Raw genomic sequence first — 26,386 nt, forward strand, 5'->3', positions numbered from 1 at the left:
ATCATTTTCTTTAAAGCAAAATATTCTCTTTCAGTGTAATTATTAATATATGTCAAAATCCTCCATATCTTTCATTTAAAAGATATATATTTGATATTAAATTTCATTAGTAATATTCTTTTTTTTTTTTTTTTTTTTTTGGACAGGCAGAGTGGACAGTGAGAGAGAGAGACAGAGAGAAAGGCCTTCCTTTGCCGTTGGTTCACCCTCCAATGGCTGCCACGGCCAGCGCACCGCGCAGAATCGATGGTAGGAGCCAGGTGCTTCTCATGGTCTCCCATAGGGTGCAGGGCCCAAGCACTTGGGCCATCCTCCACTGCATTCCCTGGCCACAGCAGAGAGCTAGCCTGGAAGAGGGGCAACCGGGACAGAATCCGGTGCCCTGACTGGGACTAGAACCTAGTGTGCCGGTGCCGCAAGGTGGAGGATTAGCCTATTGAGCCACGGCGCCGGCCCATTAGTAATATTCTTTATTAGTTTAAGTTTCACGTTATTTTGTATACTTATGTTCTTTTCTCTATTTTATGCTTGCTTTTATATTTTCCCATGGTAGTAAATACTGCCTATTTAATTTTCTTCTGTTTCTAATGTGGGTTTCCTATCCTGATATTATTATGTTCTTGAAATTTTATTGCTCAGATAATCATTTTATTCATTATCTAGTGATTTTTTTCTTTGATACCTTGCATTTCTTCCTCAAGCTTTCAAAAATGTTATGAATAGAATTTCTTAGAGAGTGTAGATAACATCTTCATATTTCCTTTGAAAATAGCTCTTTTCAATTTTTTCCTTTGCATTTCTTGATATTTTTCTTTTTTTTGTCAGCAAACAGACTGTCTATCCTTTCCCTTTTTATATTCTTACTACATTTTGTATGGGAAGATCATTATTTTAACATAAGACAAAATAGGACAAGATATAGTTTATACTTGATTTTGTTTTTATAGACTTACTTCACTGAATTTGTTATTTATTTTTTTATTTATATAAAAAGAACAAATTTCATGTGTTTCATATGTCCAGTTTTAAGATAATGATGCTTCCCACTTAATTCTTACAGTGTAATATTTATCTCATTGTTAAAATTAATGTCTCTGGATTGTAACAAAATCTCAGTACAGCCTATGTGTGATGAAGTCGAATTACTTCTTACTTCACCACTTCACCCTTTATTACATCTGAGAACATCTGTATAGCTGTTTAGAAAAAATAAACAACTTACCTAAAATAGCACAAGTCTATTGGTGATGTGAATGAAAACTTAGCTACATTTTCTGATAACGCATTAGAAAACACCAAGTTCAAGAAAAGAAGTAGCTCAGCTTCTTGCTTCTGAAAATGGTTTCTGAGGAAGATATAACTGTCAGCTAACTAAAATAGTTTACTTTGAAGGCTAACAAGTTGCTTGTTGAACAGTTGTGATAAGGAACTTTAGGGACTTTTCTTTCAGTTTCTTAGGGATCCTTAGTTTCTCATGCCCTGGTATCAAAAGCAGTATGTCATAAACTCATCACAATCTCAATGAATTTTTTACCTTGAAAGGTCCTTTCTACCCAACATACTTTGAGTAAATGCTACTTCAGTGTGTGTCCTCCTTTAGTTTGACCTGTCTAGAAATTTCATGGAATGGAACACACTCGATGATGTGATTTCCTCCTCATCATAGACTGCATACATTCTTATACCTCATCACTCTGATTATAGCAAGATATTTTAACAGTTAAATCTTAAAAGATTGAGGGCCTTTATATTAAGAGAGGGATGTTTTCTGAACAGTGAGGGGTTACAGTAGGATGGGGTTTCTATTATCATTTTGGTCTAGATTTCACTGTGCATTAATTACAAAACAAATACTAGAAATTTCTTGCTTGACAGGCGGGAGATGTTTCTTTGTTTTAAAGATGAAATTCATGGAGCCGGAGCTGTGGCTCACTTGGTTAATCCTCTGCCTGTGGCACCGGCATCCCATATGGGCACTGGGTTCTAGTCCCGGTTGCGCCTCTTTCAGTCCAGCTCTGTGCTGTGGCCCGGGAAGGCAGTGGAGGATGGCCCAAGTGCTTGGGCCCCTGCACCCACATGGGAGACCGGGAGGAAGCGCCTGGTTCCTGACTTTGGATCTGCATAGCTCCGGCCGTGGCGGCCATTTGGGGGGTGAACCAACGGGAGGAAGACCTTTTCTCTCTGTCTCTCTCCCACTAACTCTATCAAATAAAAAAAAAGTATTTAAAAAAATAAAATAAAGATGAAATTCATCTCTTTTGCCTTTCCAATTGTTTTACTGTTTCTTGGAGATGTGAAACTATTTCATTATTTCTTTGAAGACTGTGAGCAAAGCAATTGATGGTCCAATTGAGTCCTACTCACTGATCACCTGCCTTTGCAAAGTTGTGACTAAAACCTCCCTTTTACCTAACTTAAGCATCAGAGTCCACCCTTTGGAGGGTAGGTGGTCTTTGGTGAGCTTATTTACCACAAAGACATAATCGCTTTTCTTAATCCTTTTGTTTTTGTTGGAGGTGAAGGAAGTAAAAGCGTATTTACATACCATCTTTAACCAGAATTTTTCCAGTAATATTTAAATGAACTAAGCAGTGATATGATACAAAAGAATGAAATGAAGATTATTTCTGACTTATATGAATAGACACTATATGTGTGTGTGTGTATATCAAGTATTCTTGATGCTGTCTGAATTAGTGATGAAATGAGCAATTATTGATCATGCTATTCTTATAAAGGAAAACTTGAAGCACCTCTAAAAATTAGTTCTTTGAATAAAAATACAGTCATTACTGTGGGCAGATAGTCAATGCAGATTTCTCAGCAGTGACTGAAAAGTAACCAAAGTTAATTACAAACCTGGATTTCTTAGCCTAGCGTAAAATAGACTCCTCTTTTCTCGAGTCTGAAATTCATTCGAAGTAAATGAGAGCTGGTTCCCAGGTTATTTCTTTCTTATCTTTTTAAATGTTCAATTGTAAAACTCAGAGTGAGGAGTCTTGATGACATGATGCCAAATGATAGTGAACCATTTTATGCATTTCTTTCTCTATGTTTAAAATATGTTTAAATTGGATTAAGTGCAAGCAACTAAAATGATTATGTAGAAAGAAGGCAACATCTACCCTTTGTCAGGAATAAGATATGGAAAATATATGTTCTTGTATCCCTGTTTTTCCTTTAGTGAATTTTAAATCCATTTATGTAAACACATTGTTTATATAGGATGAATAGTAACTCTAAGTGACTTGGAGGTAAGGAATAGGAAATAGAATTTTATGTGGCTACATGATTATCTGTTCACACTTGGATATACTAGAAAATGGCATAAGCTTAGCAAGATGTTGTGTTAGAATACTTTTATCTATCAGTGACAAAAAATGCAAAGAAAGAGTGACCTACTTAGGATGAAATTTCATGACACTTTGATTTAAGCCAGAAGTATGTTTACTTAACCAGGGACTTACACTGTCCAGATCTAATGTTTTAGATCATGACATCAGAAAATTAGTTCCTTTCTATCTTGTTCTCTAACACTTTTACATTATAGCCTCATCTGAAATTAATCATCCAGCTCTAGCCATCCTGAACTTACACCATCCCTTGGGAAGAAAGGTAAAGAATGGATGAGCAGAAAGGAACAGTGAACACTCCACCTGCTGTTTTATCCCATTTCTTAGTACTCATTTATATGTCTACATCTATCTATTAGTGAGGCTGAGAAGTGTTGATGTCATTTTGGGTACCCATAGTCAAGTTAAAAAATAGAGTTGTATTATTAAGGAAAAGGAGAGAAACTGATTTTCAAGACAATTAGTGATCATTTGCACTATTACATAGCATTGGGGTTTTGACTTAATTCTTAAATATATTTTAGCATAAATAGAAAAAAGTAAGCACCATGAAAGCATGGGCTTTCCAGTTTTGTGATTTTGAATTCCTAGTATGTAATAGTGTCCATAAAATCATAGGCATCAAAAAATTTTAACCACTTTATTGAGTTATGATTGACATACAGGAAGCTATATATAATGTTTCAACCTGACTTAGGAAATAAGTAAATACCCATGAAACCATCACAACAATTTATCCATATTTTTGGTTGCACTAGTCTTTTCTGATCATCTTATTAATTAATAATATTGGTTTGTTGTGTTATGAATACTTTATACCAGATTTACCCAAAAGGATACTTGAATGAGTGCTTGCCCTAGCAAAGTGAGCTGAGAAATTAGGAGGCTTAGACATGAAAAGATTGGTTCTTACACTTGTTCCCTATTCAATATGTGCCAATCATGCATTCTATCAAGGCCTTATTATCCTCTTTTTTCAGTATGACTCAAATAATTTATTTCTAGGACACTTTTCATACTGTAGCTGAGATCATTTTGATATGAAATATTCTGGTGAACATATGTGCATTTCTGCTAGGAAGAATTTTGTGTCATAGGATAAATAATATTTCAATAGATACTGCCAAATGCTTTCCCTTAAACATTTTATCAATGTATATACACCATCAGTATTATATGATACTTGTAGTTGCTCCATATGGTTATCAAAAATTAATTTTAACTTTGAAATTTTTAATGTTTCTGGCAGGCATGTGGTAATACTTCACTGCATTTCCCTGGTGTGAATCATCATGAAATTCTTGTAAGTTTCTTAGACATTTGATTTTCCTCTTTTGTGAAATAGTGGTTTAAATCATGAAAATTTTTTCTTTTAATTATTGGTACTTTGATATTCCATATAGATATCACCTTTTGTTTTATATATATATATATATATAATGAATTGTGGATCATATTGTTTAGTCTATCTTTTTATTCTCTTAATGAGGCATTTGAATGAGTGTAATTCACTAAGTTGATTATACTCTTTAATGGTTTTTATAAAAACTTTACCAGTACCAGGTTCATGAATATCCTCTTACTTCAACTTGAAGCTTTACTTTTTTTGTTGTTTTCCTTTAAAATTGTACTTTATTTGTAGTGTGTATTTTTCTACAATGGAAGACAGGAAATAGGATTCATTTTTCTCTCTGTGCCAACTGATCCAGCACACTAAATTCAGTAGCCTAAACTTTCCCTGCAGCCTTTGTCATATGCCTTGTTGTACATGTGACTATTTTTAGACTTTTATTCCATTCCATTGGTCTGTTTGTTTATCCTTATGCCATGGAACTGTATTTATTATTATAAGAAAGCACAATTTTGATAATAGTTAGTTGAAGTAGTCTAATATTTTCTTTCTTAATCTTCCCTTAGCTATTCTTCATTCTCCACATTTTCATGTAAATTTAAAGATAGCTGCTCAGTTTTCATAGAAGCAGATTAATAATACAATTATTATTATTATAAACTTATCAAAACTTTCATTGAGATTGCGTTGAAATTGCAATTCAATCTGAGATTAGTTGACATTATAAATCTTGAGTTTCCAAGTTGCTGGATAATATTTATCTCCATTTATCTATTTCTCCTTTGACTTATCTCAATAACATTTTTATCAATTTTTGAAGAAGTCTTATACTTCACTTTTCATTATATTTATCCAAAGACATTTAAGCTTTCTTCCCAAGAATTTTAAGCTGTCAAGTTCCAGCTGTCTTGACAGTGTGAAACTCCATCTTTTCTTTCCTATGTTTTAGCTACTGTTTTATTTAAGTTACATTGTATAGTATAACAACTATTACTTAAATTTAGGAAATAAACAAGTATAACTTCCTCCTATCATAACAGATCTGATCACTTTTCCATCTATACTTTAAATAGTTATAGGTAGCATCCTACTTTTAAATTTTATATATAATAAACATTGCATATTTCTGCATATAGCCTGTTGCCATTATTTTAAAAGTTTATATATAATATTTTTTAAGTATATACTGTATGGCTTACATAATCATGTCCTTATACATAGGTATAGAACTTTTTATTTTTCAGTTTAGAATCATTTGCCTACATTTTAGTTTAGAATCATTTGCCTAAAAAGTGTACATATTTCAGTCCATTTTTTAAAGGCATGAATTACAATTGTCCAGCCAAAAGCTAAGAGCACTTTTACATGCTATAATTGGGTATGTTTGGCTGTCTGCTGTAAAATGATTTTCACAAACTCATGGTACCAACAGCATGATGCAAGACAATAGCATATTCTTATTATCTGTATGAAACTTCATTTAAACAGTTTATCATTTAACATAGAAAAGACCTAACAGGTCCTGATGATGCTATACTTTGCTGTGTTTACCTTAATCATTGAATCTATGCTCATTTACTAATTGTTCCTTCTCTTTTAAGTATCTGTTAACCAACCAAAAGTCAGAAATATGTTCTCTCATTGACAATCTCACTGCTATTGCTTTGGGAAAAATAACCATCGGCTGAATACTGACATTTCTGTGTGTAGTGTTGTGTATTGGCTGCTTGTTGAAGGGTAGTGAAGGAAATGAGTCTGCTTTAGATCTTAGGAGTTTGAGAAGTTTGAGAACTAGGCAACTTATAAACTGTAATTTTAGGTAAAGAATCAATTAAATAAATTCACCCTATGACTCTTTAGTTTATCTGTGGGACTTGGATACCACTATTTTCTATAGAAGGGAGTAGACTGGGATGCCAACCCCTTCAAAGTAGAGAAGCTTTGGGAACCTTAATCTAGCAGTATTCACTTTAGTAAGTCTTCCTTGATGTTAAAGCCAGTTTGTCAGTCTTCTTAGTATAATTGGTTTCATTAATCCATTGCCATCAAGTGCATGGAGTAACAGAGATTTCCTTAATAGTCCTAAGGTGCATCATAAAACCAAATGCTCTTGTGTATGTATATTTGGTTGTGATTCTAAATGATGCCTCAAGAGGTGCCAGTCTAATAACTCCTATGTCCCCTTTCTATGCCAAGGAAGATTCACAATTTATATTCTCCATAATGAGCACTCTGTTACCCACTCATATTGATAATTCACAAACATGTATTCTCATGCATACGTTTCCAACATTACATGTTCCCATTCATATGCTAGTCATATTGTATATTTCTTTCCTGTATATAAACATAATGAAGAAAGCTCATGCTCTGTCGTCTTAGAACAAAAAGTCTTCCTCTGACAGAAGTGAAATGTAGCAGCTTGTTTCTTTGCTTGGATAAAAGAAATCATTTTTCCCCCTAAGATATACAGTTTTTAAACCTGGTATATTTTTCTCTATGTATCCACTTCCCCATCACAGTGTTCAAATATAAATTTGAATGCCATATCCAATACTCATAACTTGACTATGAATGGAGTCTAGCATGCAGGGGGTCTGGCTAGGGTTCCAGACAATCCATCATCCTAAATCACCAAGCTACAGTGCCAATCTGTACTCCTGATGGGACAGCCTTGAAGCAGCAGCAACTTCTCATAATCCTGGAGGAACAAATCCCCCTTATAAGTCAGTGATCCTACAGATTTGTCTGGCTTGTTACATGAAGGCTCACAGGTCACTTTTCTTCCAGAAAAATGAAGGGGGAATCGCCTTGACTCTAATCGTAGTCTTCCTAAGAGGATGGTAAAAGCTTAACAGAAAAAAGAAGGAACACCCTTCTTTAGATAAACAGACATCTTTGCTCTCTTCTCTCATCTATTGTTCCCTGCAAATGTTTTGGGGCATCAAAGAAAGCATTTCTGCATGTGACATGGATCACCGAAAAAGAAAAAATCTGTATCATACATTATACCACTGGTACTGCCAGATTACATGAATTCTTAATCACAAGTACTAGAAAAAAAATGATATAAGCAAACCTACTATTTTGATTCAAAATGGAAATAATTTGACTTTTAGTCAAATATGGAAGTAAGGTATATCTTTTTCTAAATCTGTATAATATAAAAAATATAAAGAAGAGAGCAGTAATACACGTTTATCTAGAGATAATTGCTAACCATTTTTAATGTTTTATTTCAGAATAGTGCAAATTTACAAAACAATAATTGTGAAATAATACAATTACCATATACTGTTTACTCCACTTCACCTTTTTCTTCTCATGTTAGTGTATTTGACACAATTTGTGAGCCACACCCAACTTCTTTTGAAGTACATGCTTTCCAGGTTCTGTTCTGTATGTACACAAATACACATGCACACACACTTCTCATATGTATGTATTATTATGTATATATAAACAGTGTTTTGTAATCTGTGTTCTCATTAATATGTTGTGCTACTTCTTCATGTCAGTAGTACTTGCTTTTCTATCTTCAGTGTGTTGTAAAGAATTCACCGTATGCATGTATCATGCTGTACGTAACTAGTCCTTTGCTGATACAAATTTGAAAGGGTATACTTAAACCCAAATTCCTCAATACAGGTGAGCAAAAAATAGCTCCTTGCATCTCTCAAGACACTAATAATTAAGGTGGCCTACTTCACTTTGTTTTCAGGTAGGCTTGACCCCAGAGTAAAGGATACACATTCACTGGAGTGGAGTGAACCCACCCACAGTGAAGCACGAGTCCAGATTCCCCTACTCATTTTGCCAATAGCATTTGTGTCTGTAACTTTGAAATGTAACTCACTCGCATTGCTTCCATCTCTAATGATCATTATCTGTGTGGACTGAAGCTATGAGAAAGCTGAGTTTCAGCCTGTTGACGCTTGCCTGTAGTCCACCTGTTCTGAGAACTTGGTAGTTGTGTTAACCCATGAGATCTTACAGGTCTCCTGTTTGATAGAAACCAAATGACATCACAAAATAAGTGGGAGGTGGTACCTGCTCCCTATTATTTTTCTCATCAAATATTCTTATAAATTTTAGTAAGAGTTTTGACTCTTCATCCTGTTTTATAAAATATTTCTACTTTCTGCTCTTTACCTCTGTAATCTTAAATTGATAATTGTATTTTTAAAAAGATTTTGTTTCAGTGGGAAGAAAGAGAGAGAGCAAGAGCAAAAGTAAGAGTGATTGAGCTATCTTCCATGTCTTGGTTCACTCCCCAAATACTCACAATAGGAAGGTCTTGACCAGGCTGAAGCCAAGAGCCAAGAACTCCATCTAGATCTCTCACTGGATGTAGGGGCACAAATATTTGGGCCATCTCCTGCTGCCTTTCCAGGCACATTAGCAGGGAACTGTATTGGAAGCAGAGCACACTGGACTCTAATCAGCACTCCAAAATGAAATGCTATTGTCGCTTAATCTGCTGTACCACAACACTAGCCCAGATATGTTTTCCCTCCATCTCTAGCTCCCACCTACCCCTTCTTTCCTTATTTTTCTTTTAATCTTTGCAATAACATACTTGCAGAGGTAATATAGTCAGTACTTTTATTTCACTGTACTCTATTCTCAGTTACACTTTCTTCTACTGTTATCATCTTCTATTACTGTGGTGTATTTGTCAAACTTCAAAAGTTAATATGAGTGTATTAATTTTAATTAAACACTGGAGTATTTGTATTTTAAAAGTTTTCCAGTACAATTCTTTCAAATGTACTTATCTTCTAATATTTTATTTAGACCTTCTTTCTGTTCTTGGAAAGAATATCTGTGCCTAATCCGTTTCAGCAAGAGGCGACAACTACACACACACACACACACACACACACACACAAACACACGCAAGTAGTTCTGATTTGATGGATCTATAGAAACTTTATTTGATCCACTTCACATAACATCACTCCTCAAACAACCAATATTTTTAAACTCACTTCCTATTATTCATTATAACACAGTCTTCCTAGCTCTCTTACATCAAAAAAAAAAAAAAGACAAAACTCAGGGCATTTGTCTCAAATATCTATTGTGTTTTAAGCTTTACTAGATAATTTTTTCCCTGACACTTGTTGATGCTGTGTAAGTACAGCATCCCTTCTCTTTCCAGTGTGTTTAATTTCTCTCTTACCTTCTCTACAACAAAACCAAAGAACTTCCCCAGATCTGTTGGATCAGCAGGCTGGAGACTTGACTACTCAATAAGGCTAAAAGACATGAGGAAAGTACCACACCTAAATTGTGATCTTCCATAATCTAAATGTTGATAGTTATGTTTTTGTAGATAATCAAGTTGACATGACAGTTTACAATATAATATTTTGATAATAACAAAAGACTTTGCTTTTAATTAGCATACTTACATGTTAATTACTTATGCTAATGTTTACTCAGGAAATGAGTCAAAATATATGTTAATAAATAGAAAGCATGTTTATGAATAAGTGTATGAAAATCGGTGAATATCCGAAACAAAGATGATTTCAAAAGCATAAAGATGTGTAACATAACTGACTCAAAATGCCAATTTCCCAGTTAAAAGGCACTCTTAAAAATAAATATAAAATATAACAAAGAACTCAGTGGTATTCACATTGAAGAACTCCTACAGATTCTTAAATTAAAACGATCTAATTCTAAGCTTGCGTTTTTCAGGCAGGGTAATGGATAATGCATTCACAGGTATTTGAGAAATGTATGGGGATACTGGTCATAATTTTCCTTCCACTTAGATTACAGCAGTTCCTGAATGACTAGGCATTCTTTAAAGTTTGGTTAAAGAACTGTGGGGTTTTTTTAATATTTATTTTATTTATTTGAAAGACAGAGTTACATAGAGAAGTAGAGAGCAACACCCAGAGCTGCGCCGATCCAAAGCCAGGAGCCAGGAGCTTCTTCCGGGACTCCCATGTGGGTGCAGGGGCCCAAGGACTTGGGCCATCCTCCACTGCCTTCCCAGGCCATAGCAGAGAGCTGAATCAGAAGAGGAGTAGCCGGGACTTGAACTGGAGCCCATATGGGATGCTGGCACTGTAGGCTGGGGCTTTAACCCACTGTGCTTTAGCGCCGGCCCCAGAACTGTGGTTTCAACACTTTAATTTTGATTTCTTTTCTTTATTTTTTATTTGAAAACCAGAGACACAGAAAGATGGAGACAGACAGGAAGAGAACTTCCATCCAGTGGTTCACAGCAAAATACCTGCAACCAAGGCTGGTTAGGTTGAAGCCAGCTATATGGAATGCAGTCTGGGTTCTTTTACATGAGTGGCAGGGAATCCAAGAACTTGGACTGACAGTTGTTGCCTCCCATGGTGTCTATTAGAAGGAAGCTGAAATATGAAGCATATTTGAATTTTTTTTAAATTTATTTGAGAGGTAGAGTTAAAGACAGAGGGAGCGATGAAGAAAAAGATCTTCCCTCTACTGGTTTATTCCCTAGATGGCTGCAATGGGCAGAGCTGAGGCAATCCAAAGCCAGGAGCCAGGAATTTCTTCCAGGTGCAGGGGCCCAAGCACTTGGTCCATCTTCCACTACTTTCCCAGGCCATACCAAAGAGTTGGATTGGAAGAGGAGGAAGAGGAACAGCTGCGACTAGAACCAGTGCCCATATGGGATTCCGGAGCTGCTGGCAGAGACTTAGCCCAGTATGCCACAGCGCCGGCCCCTTGAAGAATATTTGAACTGTGGCATTCTGATATGAAATGTAAGTGTTGAAGGCAGCATCTTAACTACTGTGCCAAACACCTACCCATGGTTTAATTTTTTTTTTTTTTTTTTTTGACAGGCAGAGTGGACAGTGAGAGAGAGAGACAGAGAGAAAGGTCTTCCTTTTGCCGTTGGTTCACCCTCCAATGGCCGCCGCAGCCGGGGCGCTGCGGCCGGCGCACCTCGTTGATCCGATGGCAGGAGCCAGGTGCTTATCCTGGTCTCCCATGGGGTGCAGGGCCCAAGCACTTGGGCCATCCTCCACTGCACTCCCGGGCCACAGCAGAGAACTGGCCTGGAAGAGGGGCAGCTGGGACAGAATCTGGTGCCCCGACTAGGACTAGAACCTGGGGTGCCGGTGCCGCAAGGCGGAGGATTAGCCTATTGAGCCACAGCACCGGTCATGGTTTGCAATTTTTATCAAAGAATTTGTAGCTTATATTTGACCAACTTTATATAGTTCAGTGGAAGGTGATTTGTGGTACCATGACTATACTTCCTGCTAAAATCATGTATGGGGAGATTTACTCAGACTTCCAGCCAAGTGTCTATATTTTCATTTGATTTTAGCACAGCAGGAAAAAATTTCTCCCCATTCTCAAGTAAACTCTCCCTGTACACACACACAAAATAAGCAAATCTTTATGCCAGTAGGAGTAACATCTGCATCACTTCACAAACATTCTACCCTACATGCCAATGTATTCTGTTCTCAGAGAAGTTAATTTTTGCTGAAGTAGCTTGTCATTTCTGCCTTCCCCAGGATTGAGCCATTTCCTTGTCACTTGATGGACTACCCTTTTCAATTAAAATTAGAGAAGGGGCTATCTCTGGTATGGCATAATGTCTGCATTCAGTCTCACAAAGCAAAAGCGCCACCAACTTTGGAAGGCAAGAGAATTTAATGTAGAATTCATAAATAAAAGACAAGTAGAGGCTGAGAAAATACTTCTGACTTGTAGGAAGTTATCCAGCACTGAGAAGCACATATACACACATACAAACACATTCATGAATACCAATTAACTGTTCAGTTGTCCTGCCAGTTGAGGCCAAAACTGAAAAGATCTGGAGACAAGCATGTGGAGAGTACTGTGTTGCCATTAGAGTATTGTGAAGAGGTAGTAGATTGTGCAAACATATTATAAAGGATGACCTAGTTCAGTTTGAAAATTCTAGCAAACCAGAGATTCATGATTCTTAACAGTTCTCAAGTAGCAAACACTTGGAGAAGTGGAATTTGTTACTGAGACAGGAAAACATTCAATTAAAAAAACTTTCAAGGAATAGGTGATCATTAAACCATTCCTAAGTTTGGGACTTTCTATCTTACACCCAAACCCAGATGATTTAAAAATAAAAAACAATTCCTACCCCTTGAAGAAAATCCTAGGGAAGGCATATTGCAATAGATTTTATAAGCTTATTTTCACTTGAAGAGTAAAGTTCCTCAATTTGAATCACAATGACTGTGAACAGTGGTAAAAAGAAACAGAAGTAGAGCAAAATGTCTATAATGTATTCATTTTAAATATTTCCTATATATTAATTTTAGAGAAATGCAAATTATTTCATTCAAATTAATTATTTTATCAATATTGATACACAGAAATGGTCTAGCTAAAATAAGTGAATATACTATAAGTGGATAAAAGCATAAATTATTTAGTAAGTATTTATTTTACAGTATTTACTTAGAAGCTGGCATTTGCAGAAAATATTCTACAAATGGGGTATATAGATATGCACAGAACATGAAAAAAATCTCTGCATATATGTATTCAATTGAGGGGAGGGGTTGGGTAATCATTTCATGAGATTTAATAGTGTATGCACAGTCAGTGAGAAACAAATAAGTTGAAAAGGGCAAAAGGAGTCATTCCTAGTTAGGAATTTAAGTATTGTCCTCCTGAAAAGAGATTTACAGATAATCTATTTTTGTTAATTGTCGCTCCCCCTCTTCGCGGGGGAACAACACAAAACCCTGCCTAGGCTTCCTATCCGAGTCACGGCACCATTATGTCGCTCCCCCTCTTCGTGGAGGAACGACACAGGACCCTGCGCTGTTCTTTTGTCTGCTCGGCCCTCCCCGGGTTTGCTGCTGGTTCTTCCCGGGTTGGCTACCGACCCTTCCACCTCCGTGGGGGAGCGGCACACCGCCGGCCGGCTCTCTTGGGGGCTGCACAGGTGTTCCTTCAGATAGATGTTCCTGGTGCATGTTGTCTCTCTCCTCCTTTATAGTCCTCTTCCACCAATCCCAACTCTGCTACCCACACGCCGAGCACGCCGCTCTCCTCCAATCAGGAGCAAGTCCTACAGTTTATTAGCTGAACTGGAGGCAGCTGTGTAGAAGCTGTTTCCTCCTCTCCCAGCGCCATATTGTGGGAGAGCAGATGCATAGAATAAGTCTTAATTCGAGTAACAGTCTAGTCTGAGTTGCTCCCCACAGTTAATGAGTATATACTTTATAATTCATGCATAAATAATTTCATAAAATTAAACATACTTGTAATTAATGTTAATATATACTTTTAAAGATTTATTTATTGAAAGGCATAGCTACAGAGAGGTAGACTCAGAGAGAGAGAGAGAGGTCTTTTATCTGCTGGTTCACTCCCCAGATGGCCACATGGCTGGAGCTGTGTTGATCTGAAGCCAGGAGCCAGGACCTTCTTCCAGGTCTCCCACAAGGGTGCAGGGTCCCAAGGACTCAGGTTATCTGCTACTGCTTTCCCAGGCCAAAGCAGAGAGCTGGATTGGAAGTGGAGCAGCCAAGACTTGAACTGGCACCCATATGGGATGCCACCACTGCAAGCAGTGGCTCACCTGCTATGCCAGAGCATCAGCCCCTGTTCATATACTTAATATTGAGATTCTAAAGCCAAAGCAGACTAAATCATCGCTATTAATGGAGTAATGCCTGAACAGATATAATGTCTGAATAGATAATAGTTTTATTTGGATGGATTTCTGCACAATAAATCATAACTTATTAATAAATATTGACCCATAAATATCATATTACTTTGAATCTAAAATTGAAATTATAAATTCCATAAAGCTTTTGCATTGTAAATCACATTATGCATGCACATATACATAAGATATAAACTTTATATTTTGTTACTTGATCCATTAATTATGAATAAATTATGCTAAACATGACCTATGTGTGGAAAGATGGATGGCTCAGTATGTGATGTGAATGAGTTAGCATCTGTGAAAAAACTTAGTGATTTATGAGTAATTGGAATTCTTCGTTTTAGAGTTATCTGTTTTAAGTCCAAGTCCCTTCATTATCCATCCTTTACTATTCATGAAACAACTTGATAGTTTAAGAAATTCTTATATCCCCTTAGAAAGCATCGTCAAATTCTCTTCTTTCCTGGAATATCATTACTAAGGCAAGGGGCATGTTTATCCTCCATGTTTTTCATATCCTGCTGTTACATATTATTTTTTCAATAAATAGTTAGTGAGTTTCTGATTCAGTTCAATTTCTGTTTTCCCTATTTTTGACAACAATCCAAATGAAGTAGTTTTCCTGAGTCTTTGAAAAATTTACAGAAGGGATAGATCTAGGCACAGTGATTAAGTTGCTACTGTGGTCCCTGCATACTATGTCAAAGTGCCCGATACCAGTCCTGGCTACTATGCTTATGATCCAGTTTCCTGCTGCTGTGCAGCTGTGTCCTGGGAGACAGCAGTATGGCTCAAGGAATTGGATCCTTATTGCTCACAAGGAAGACCCAGATTGAGTTCTGGGCTCTTGGCTTCAGTTTTGCCCTGACCTAGTTGTTGTGATCATTTGGGGAGTGATCTCAGAAGATGGAAATCCCTCTCCATCTATCTCTCTGTGTCTCTGCCTTTCAAAAATAAAATGAAAATAAGTAAATAAATAAAAGTTTTAAAAAACAGTAATGGAAACTACTGATAAACATATACATGTATCTCTTTAAAATTTCATTTCAGGCCGGTATCCGGGACGACGCGTTGTGGCCCTCGTCGGCCGCCGTCCTCGGGGCTCCCGAGGGGCTCCCGAGGTCTAGGGAGTCTGACTTTTCCGAAACAAGGCCTTCTTGTCCCTTCTGTGGCACACATGGATGGAATTCGGGGCCCTGATATTAAGGTCCTGGTCTACAGGAACAAGACATTTTCAGTAGAAGAAGAAGGTTCCAGGCTTGAGAGGTCACTGCTCGTGGCTGCAGCTGGACTTGAGATAACTGACCACACCTTCTAGGCAGGTCCACAGCAGACAGAAGACAGCACATCTTAGAATCACTGGGCCTTTCCGAGGAACGGAAGGAAATGGCCAAGGCCGAGGCGAGGTCCGACTTTGCCCTGGAAGAACACTGAGTTATCCAGTAGGATGAACGGACTGCTTCGCCTGTGAGTGCGCCTCCGTGAAGACAAATCCTTTGCTGTTGATTTGGCAGGACACAGCTGAAAGTTCCATTATTTGGTATCACTGAGCATATAGATAATGACAGTTCTCCTTTCAGATTTTTTTTTAAAGATTTATTTATTTGAAAGACAGAAATACAGAGATAGAATGAGAGAGAGAGAAATCTTCCTTGTACTGTTTCACTCTCCAAATGGCTCCAATGGCCAGGGCTGGGCCAGGTCAGAACCAGAAGCTTCATCCAGGTCTCCCCCATGGTAGCACTTGGGCCATCTTCCGCGGCTTTCCCAGCTGCATTAGCAGGGAGCTGGATTGGAAGTGCGGCAGCCGGAACACAAACTGGCATCCATGAGGGATGCCAGTGTAGCCTGCAGTGACTTAGCCCATTTGCCACAACACCAGCCCCTCTTTTTGCATATTTCTAGCCCAAGTTCAAAAAATAAAGTCAGTACCAATTATTTTTTTTGGTCTATTTTTTTTAAGATTTATTTATTTGAAAGGTAGCATGTCAGAGATAGAAGGAGGGAAAGAAGGTCCCCAAATGGGTACAACAGCTAGGAACTCCATTCTGATCTACCAGATGAGTGGTAGGGACCCAAGTACTTGGGCCATCTTCCACTGCCTTTCTTTTTTTTTTTTTTTTTTTTTTCTGATAGGAAGAGTTAGAAAGGTAGGAACTCCATTCTGATCTACCAGATGAGTGGTAGGGACCCAAGTACTTGGGCCATCTTCCACTGCCTTTCTTTTTTTTTTTTTTTTTTTTTTTTCTGTTAGGAAGAGTTAGAAAGGTCTTCCTTCCATTGGTTCACCCCCTAAATGACCGCTGCGGTGTTTGGCGCGCTGTGCTGATCCGAGGCCAGGAGCCAGGTGCTTCCTCCTGGTCTCCCATGTGGTGCAGGGCCCAATCACTTGGGCCATCCTCCACTGCCTTCCCGGGCCACAGCAGAGACCTGGACTGGAGGAGGGGCAACCGGGACAGAATCCGGCACCCAAACCAGGACTAGAACCCGGAGTGCCAGCACCGCAGGCGGAGGATTAGCCTAGTGAGCCGCGGCGCCAGCCCATTACCTTTCTAGATGTGTTAGCAGGAAGCTGGATCAGAAGCAGAGCAGTCGGACTTGAACTAGCACCCTGATATGGGATGCCAGCCTCACAAGTGGCATCCAGCTGCTATCCCTCAACCCCAGCCACTGTCTTTGTAGTTTTAATTGCTCAAATGATGCATAGCTATAACACATGCAAGAGGTTCAAGCACCCAAGAGAATATTCCTTTTCACTCTTCCGACCAAACCCTAACCCAAAGGGTAGCAAATGGTAATAGTTTTGAGATTCCATCCAGTTGCTTTCTGTGATTGCGTGTTACAGACTATAATTGTATGTATTTCTCTATATACATTATGTGTATATAATAGCATATATTATGACTTTTCCATGTCCTGGATTATATTATTTGGGGGCTTAGTTTTTCCATGTAAGAGAATATCTTAAAGTTTTTTTTCTATCTGTATATATACATCTATGTAGTTGACTTCAGTATTTATGTGTTTTACTATAGCATGGAAATGCTATAGTTTAATTCGGTCTGCTTTTGTTGGAAAAAAAATTTTTTCATTTCATATCGTTAAAATATCACTTCAAATTAAGTAGTTGACAAAATCAATAAAAATGCTAAAATTGGGAAGAGAATGATATCATGATATTAGAGAGATGGTAAAGGCTAATAGAAAAAAGACAGTTTTCACAAAAAAATGTTGATATTTTACTTGTTTCTCACTTGAGCTTTCTAGGAAAATATGGAAAAGGACAGGAAATCTTAATAATCCTTGCAGAAAAAATAAATGTGGGACCAGTATTGTGGCTTAGAAGCTGTGGCCTGCAATACTGTCATCCCATATGGGTACCAGTGTGATTCCTGGCTTGCTCCACTTGTAATCCTGCTCCCTGCTAATGCTCCTGGGAAAAACAGTGGAGGATGCCCCATGTGTTTGGGCTCCTGAACCCACCTGGGAGACCCTGGAAGAAGCTTGTAGTTTCTAGCCTCAGTTTGGCCCAGCCCTGGCCATTGCAGATGTGGCCATTTGGAGAGTGAACCAGCAAGTTGGCTTGCTCCCTCTCTCTCTCTCTTTCTGCATGTATGTGTATGTGTGTGTGTGTGGGGGGGTCTTCCTCTCTCTGTCTTTCAAATAAATAAAATAAATCTTGAAAAATAATAGAAAATGTGGCAATAGTTGAAGATCTAAGACAGGAGGAGTAGAAAGTAAGAGGTTAAGATTCAGAAGATTTCCAAAGACTTCAGGTATAACACTGACAAATTAGACATGTTATTCCCAATACTATCTGGCATTGAGATTTGTACAAATCAATTGCTCAATGTGGTGTCTACTTTCATTTGTTAAGAGAGAATTATTTTCTTATAGTTTCACAATTTCATTTTCTTCATGATTTTATTAGAATATTCCCACTCTTTATTCATTAATTTTTATTAGTGAGCATATCTCTATTTTTCCATTGTTATTCGTGATTCTACATCATTTTCTTCTCTAACGAAAAATATAAGGATATATTTTCTTAGTAATTCACCAAATTATTCCAGTAGTTGAAAACTGTTTAGTAAACAAGACAGGCATTACAGTAGAGTGAGTAAGAATGTGGGTCCTCAATTCTAAACCTATATTCTGGGAGGGGGCCATGATGGCAGAATAGGGAGGGAGCTTTCTGATAATCTGGGATAAGGCAGATTAATAAAAGAGGAGATAGTGTAGACTCAGGGAAGAGATAGGGAAAAAATGGCAGAGGAAACTCTTCTGTAACTAGAGGGACAGAGTGGACCTGTTGGAGGGCACGAGTATCCACAGCTTGGAACTCTAGCTGCCGAGAGCCTCTGCACCAGTGCTGGAGAGAGAGCCAGCTGCTACTGAAGCCACTGAAACCACCTTGTTGTTCCCACTGCACTCTGAGAGCGACAGGAGAGACACAAACATGGAGGAATGGGTAAGCAAGGTGAATGGTGCTTACTTCTGTAAGCAGGAAGAGGGTACGATCCTGGGGGATGAACTGAGAGATAGAATATGCCACAACCCCTCACTGTCTCCCCCACCCCAACCAGAGCTGCAGTGGGCGGAGAGCAGCCATCTTGTTTGTTTACATTCCGGAGTGAAAGAGGGCAAGTGCTTTCTATGGTGAACAAAGGAACAGTGAGACTGACCCCAGGGGGCAGAGCTTAGTACCTCAAAGCCCAAGTACCAGCCTACTCAAGTATCCGCCTCCCTGAGTTACCAGAAATAAACAATCTCTAGAAGGTAGAGCTGCCTGCTTACACTGGCTATTGGCACAGGCACATAGTAGCCCACAGCAGAGGGAAATCAACCTAAAAATTAAACCAAACAGAAATGCCGAAGAACAAATGAAAAATCCTGAATAAGAATACAGAAGAACCTATGAACTAGCCACTGGAGCAGGATAAACCATCCATAATAGAGGCTGAAGAAGAATAATTTGAAGTCATGCCAGAAAAAGAATTCAGAAAATTAATAATCAGATTGCTTAGAAGCAATGAGAAACAGATTCAAGATCTAAACAAAAAGCACGCCCAAGGATTAGAGATCCTAAAGAGAAGCCAGAATGAAATACTGGAAATGAAAAACTCAATTGACCAAATAAGAAATACAGTGGAATCCCTCAGAAATCGAACAGATGAAATAGAAGAGCGAATATCAGAACTTGAAGATAAACTTCCAAAAATAATAGTCAGATCAAACACAGGAAGAAATTAGAAAAATAAAAAACATGGTTGGAGACCTACAAGATTCAATCAAGTGTTGTAATGTCTGGATAATAGGAGTCCCTGATGGTGTGGAAAGAGAGGACGGATTGGAAGGTATTTTCAATGAAATAATATCAGAAAACTTCCGACATAGGCAGGTTGAAAAAAACAACCAAATTCAACAAATATACAGGAGCCCTAACAAATTAGACCAAAAAAGGAACTCACCGTGACACGTTGTGGCAACACTCAGCTCAGTGAATCACAAAGAACAAATCCTAAAATGTGCCAGAGAGAAACGACAAATTACATTCAGATGTAATTCAATCAGACTCACCCTGGACTTCTCATCGCAAACCCTACAGGCAAGGAGACATTGGCATGATATATTCCAAGTTTTAAAAGATAAAGGATGCCAGCCATGAATAATGTACCCTGCAAAACTGTCATTTATGAATGAAGGGGAAATAAAGATTTTCCATGACAAACAGAAACTGAAAGAATTGGTATCTTTGTGTCCAGCCCTACAACACTGGCTCAAGGATGTGCTGCACAGTGAAATACAAAAACAAGAACTTCACTACAAAAGAAGACGAATGCAGAAAATAACCCAAGAAAACTACAAACAAATCCCAAAATACATAAACAGCTCTTTTAAGGGAACATGACAGGAAAAAGACAGTATTTAACAATAGTCACACTGAATGTAAATGGTCTCTACAATCAAAAGACACAGACTAGCTGAATGGATCAAAAAAGAAAATCCGTCTATATGTTGCCTGCAGGAATCACACCTCACCATCAAAGATGCACGCAGACTGAAAGTGAAAGGATGGAAAAAGATATTCCAAGCTAACAGAAACCAAAAATGAGCCAGGGTGGCCATCCTAATATCAGACAAAATAGACTTTAACACAAAAGCTATTAAAAAAGACAAATAAGGGCATTATATAATGATTAAAGGATCAATCCAACATGAAGATATAACTATTATAAATATGCATGCACCTAATTACAGGGTGCCTGACTACTGGAAAGAATTACTAAAGGAACTTAAAAGGAGATATAGACTCAAATACAGGGGACTTCAACACCCAACTTCACCAAAGGACAGATCAACCAGACAGAAAGCCAACAAGGGAACAGCAGAGCTAATTGACACTATAGACCAAATAGACCTAGTAGAAATCTACAGAGCCTTCCATCCCACAGACACAGAGTACACATATTTCTCCCCAGTACATGGAACTTAATCTAGGATTGACCATATGCTAGGCCATAAAGGCAGCCTCAGCAAATTCAAAACAATTGAAATTAGACCATGCATCTTCTCAGACCGTAGTGCAGTGAAACTTGAAATCAACAGCTCAAGAATCCGCATCATATGCGAACACATGGAGAATGAACAACATGATTCTGAACAGTGGGTCATAGAAAAATCAAAAGAGAAATCAAAAAATTTTTAGAAACAAATGAAAAATGACAATACAATTTATCAAAGCTTGTGGGATACAGCAACAGCAATGCTAAGAGGAGAGTTTATAGCAGTTGGTGCCTACATCAAGGAACTGGAAAGGTACCAAATAAATGACCTTTCTCTGCACCTCAAGGATTTAGAAAAACAGCAGCAAACCAAACCCACACCCAGCAGAAGAAAAGAAATACTAAAAATTAGAGAAGAAATAAACAGAATTGAAACAAACAAACAAACCAAAAACAATAGAAAAGATCAGCAAAACCAAGATCTGGTTCTTTGAAAAAATAAAATAGACACACCATTGGCTCAACTAACCAAAAAAAAAAAAAAGGAAAGAGAAGACTCAAATCTGGAAAATTAAAGATGGTAATGGAATTGTAACAAAGATACAACAGAAATAAAAAAAAAGTCGTCAGAAACCACTACAAAAAGCTGTATGCCAACAAACTGGGAAACCTGGAAGAAATGGATAGATTCCTAGACACATACAACCTTCCTAAACTGAGCCATGAAGACATAGAAAACCTAAACAGACCCATAACCATGCAAGAAATTGAATCAATAATAAATGCACTACCAAAAAAGAAGAGCCCAGGACCAGACAGCTTCACCACTGAATTCTACCAGACAATTAAAGAACAACTAATCTCCGTTCTTCTCAGAATATTCAAAATAATTGAAAAGGAGAGAATCCTCCCAAATTCTTTCTATGAAGCCAATATCACCTTAATTCCTAAGCCCGGAAAAGACACAACAGAGAAAGAAAACTATAGACCCATCTCCCTGATGAACATAGATGCAAAAATACTCACCAAAATCCTAGCCAACTGAATCCAGCTACACATCAGAAAGATCATTCACCCGGATCAAGTGGTATTTATCCCAGATATGCACGGATGGTTCAACATTTGAAAGTCAATCAATGTGATACATCACATTAACAAATTAAGAAACAAAAATCATATGATTATCTCAATATATACAGAGAAAGCATTTGACAAAATACAACACCCTTTCATGATGAAAACTCTAAGAAAATTTGGTTTAGAAGGAACATTCCTCAACACAATTAAGGCAATTTACAAAAAACCCATGGCCAGCATTTTATTGAATGGGGAAAAGTTGGAGGCATTTCCATTGACAACTGGCACAAGACAGGGTTGCCCACTCTCACCATTGCTATTCAAAATAATCCTAGAAGGTTTAGCCAGAGCCATTAGGCAAGAAAAAGAAATTAAAGGGATACAAGTGGGAAAGGAGGAAGTCACGCTATCCCTATTTGTAGATGACATGATTTTTATATATATATATATATATATATATATATATCTTTTGGATCTTTTGGATCATATATATATATATATATATATATATATGGGATCCAAAAGATTCCGCTAAAAGACTATTGGAACTAATAAAAGAGTTTGGTAAAGTAACAGGATACAAAGTCAATGCACAGAATTCAACAGCCTTTGTATACACAGACAATGCCATAGCTGAGGAAGAACTTCTAAGATCAATCCCATTCACAATAGCCACAAAAACAATCAAGTACCTTGGAATAAATTTAACCAAGGATGCCAAAGATCTCTATGATGAAAATTACAAAACATTAAAGAAAGAAATAGAAGAAGACACAAATAAATGGAAAAAACAGCCATGTTCATGGATTGGAAGAATTAATATCATCAAAATGTCCATTTTTCCGAAAGCAATATACAGGTTCAACACAGTTCCAATCAAAATACGAAAGACATTCTTCACAGACCTAGAAAAAATGATGCTGAAATTCATATGGAGGAACAGGAGATTGCAAATAGCTAAAGCAATCCTATACAATAAAAACAAAACTGGAGGCATCACAATTCCAGACTTCAAGACATACTACAAGGCAGTTACAATCAAAACAGCCTGGTACTGGTACAAAAACAGATGGATAGACCAATGGATCAGAATAGAAACACCGGAAATCAATCCAATCATCTATAACCAACTCATATTTGACAAAGGAGCTAAGACCAACCTCTGGAACAGGGACAGCCTCTTCAACAAATGATGTTGGGAAAACTGGATGTCCATATGTCGAAGTATGAAACAAGACCCCTATCTTACACCATATACAAAAATCCACTCAATATGGATTAAAGATATAAATATACACCACAACACCATCAAATTAGTTGAGAGCATAGGGGAAACCCTTCAAGGAATTGGCACAGGCAAAGAATTCCTGGAAAAGACCCCAGAGGCATGGGTAGTCAAAACCAAAATGAATAATTGGGATTACATCAAATTGAGAAGTTTCTTTACAACAAAAGAAACAGGAAAGTGAAGAGGCAACCAACAGATTTGGAAAAAATATTTGCAAACTACACAACTGATAAAGGATTAACAACTAGAATCTATAAAATAATCAAGAAACTCCACAGAAACAAAACAAACAACCCAATAAAAAGATGGGCCAAGGACCTTAACAGACATTTTTCAAAAGAGGAAATCCAAATGGCCAGCAGACAGATGAAAAAATGCTCAGGATCTCTAGCCATCAGGGAGATGCAAATCAAAACCACAATGAGGTTTCACCTCATCCCAGTTAGAGTGGCTCACATACAGAAATCAATAAACAACAAATGCTGGAGAGGATGTGGGGAAAAGGACACCATAGCCCACTGTTGGTGGGAATGCAAACTGGTAAAGCAGCTGTGGAAAACAGTATGGAGATACCTCAGAAACTTGAATATAGACCTACCCTATGACCCAGCCATTTCACTACTGGGAGTTCACCCAAAGGAAATGAAATCAGTAAACAAAAGAACTATCTGCACCTCCATGTTTATCGCAGCTTAATTCACAATAGCTAAGATATGGAAGCAACCTAAATGTCCATCAACCAAAGACTGGATAAAGAAACTGTGGGATATGTACACTATGGAACATGTGGGACATGTACACTGCACGGCAGTAAAAAACGATGAAATCTGGTACTTTGTAACAAAATGGAGAAAGCTGGAAAACGTCATACTCAGTGAAATAACCCAGTCCCAAAGAAACAAACACCATATGTTTTCCCTGATTTGGGAGAATTAACAGCACAGCTAAAATGAAAGCTATAGAAGCGAAATAGTCACCTTCAGAACTAATATCCTCAGAACCCTTGACCTGATTATTGAGAGACAGTTAACTATTGTTACTTTTTACTGTGTATATCCCTTTGGTTTGGTTTTGTCGTTTTTTTTTTTTTTTTCTTTTTTCTCTGTTTTCTTTCTCTCTCTCTCTCCCATCTACCTCACACTGTAGGGTGAACTCTATGTAACACAGAGTTAATTATATGTATTTCAAAGCAATTGGAAAAAGATACCAGCGAAAAAAAAGAGAGAGAATAAGAGATGGAGGAGGCAGTCTAAACTGTAAAAAAAAAAAGTATAGTTATGCATAAAAGCATATAGACTCACCTCTAAGGGTACAGCCTAAGAACTAATGGAGCTCCGAACCCCTAAGAATCTCTGGCATAAACACCATTTTCAGTGTTACAGTGATCCACGTAAGTGTTAAAGGCAACAGATAGACCAATCTAAGTTTAAAAGGGACAACATAAATAACATCAAATACCCAGTAAAAATAATAGAATTAAAAAAGGAAGGAGGGTCCAACATGGGAAGCAGTCTGCACAGTAGACTCCTAGAATGACTTTCGCAGTAAATAACACCTCAGAATCAACCCATAAGGCTTCCTGGTTGGGCTGAAAGGCCTGCAAGAGCATCTCAGGCATGGAAATACAAGACTCTGTGGGAAAAAAACAAACAAACAAACAAAAAAAAACCCTACACAGAGGATCTCTGCGAGACCTCAGAGGAAAGGAATGGTCATCAAAGAAGGAGACACTCTTCTCTGAAGGGAGAGGAGAACATCCTATTTGCTTATGGCTCTGTCCAAATAACAACGGAGTTTATGGTCACAAAAGGCCTCCATAGCCCTGGCAGCTCACAAGAAGAGCCTTGGGTGATCACTGATGTCATAAAAAAAGAGTGCTAATTGTTAAAGAAATAACAGTAGTCACTGTGCACTTGATCCCCAGGTAGGACCTCTGTCCCTATGGAATTGTAATATGAGAATCAACTGCAAATTCTCTCCCCAAACTGTACTCTGTATATTGTGTGTGGGCATGGTGGCAAATTGTTGCAGTCTATGATTAGCATTGAGATGGTCCTCTATATATAAAGTCATACTAAAAATGATCCATAATGAAGAAGGAGATGGGAGAGGGAATGGGAGGTGGGAAGGGAGCAGGGTGGGGGTCATGAGGGAAAGAACCACTGTATTCCTGAAGTTGTATCTATGTAAAAAGCATTCATTAAATAAAAATAAATAAATAAATAAAAACTATGTTCTTCTTTGATATATTTGTTCCTAACAAAGTTATTTAATATCTTATACTTCAGATTTATACATTGCAAAATGAAAATAGTTACAGAATCTACCTGATTTGGTTATTGTAAAGAATGAATGTGATAATGCATGTAAGTTACAACATTGCCTAGCAATTATCAAGTGATTAAAATTAGTGTTGGTCATAAGTGTTGTTATGTTTATGAGAATTCATAATTGTGAATTAGAATTTGTGTTGTGATTTGTTGTTTTGTTTTTCCTTCTTTATCTTGTCGAATCCTTCTTGGGCCACTGCTGAATAAATAAAATATTGAAAGAGAGATATTTTTTAAAAATGAAAAATATTTTACTTTCTTTAGGGGTGAAAACACTTGTCATAGCATCACACATAAATATTTAAGACAAGTACTTAATATTGCTATTGTAATTATCTATCACATTGAGTTCAGGGTAATAACCTAGTACCTTTTAGCTTTGTGAAGAGTGAAGAGGAAGTAGCAGTTCTACCCAATTTGTCTTTTATTATGAAGTTTGTTGGCTTTTAGAGAGAAATAACCACCCTTGTCTATTATGTTCTATTATAACTTCGTCTTCCAAGATGATGAAATATTCAAGTCATGATATAATTTGCATGGTCAGGATAGGCTTTGCAAATTAACATGTCATTAGAACCAACTAAATTTCTTCTCACAAATCATATTCATGTCAAGTATACATGCATTATGAGGAGTGACTATGATGCTTGTGGAGCTCAAATTTAGCTTTGACAAGAATTAGATGCATTGTGTTATTTAAAATATGTGATTATGAATCTATCTAAAACTTGGGGTTAATATTCTAATATCATAAAAATTTCTTAAATTAGCTTTATATTTTTTTTACCATATTTGGTGG

This window comes from Oryctolagus cuniculus, chromosome 9, assembly GCF_051225735.1.
Source record: "Oryctolagus cuniculus isolate XC-2025 breed Fujian yellow rabbit chromosome 9, ASM5122573v1, whole genome shotgun sequence".
Classification (NCBI taxonomy): domain Eukaryota; kingdom Metazoa; phylum Chordata; class Mammalia; order Lagomorpha; family Leporidae; genus Oryctolagus; species Oryctolagus cuniculus.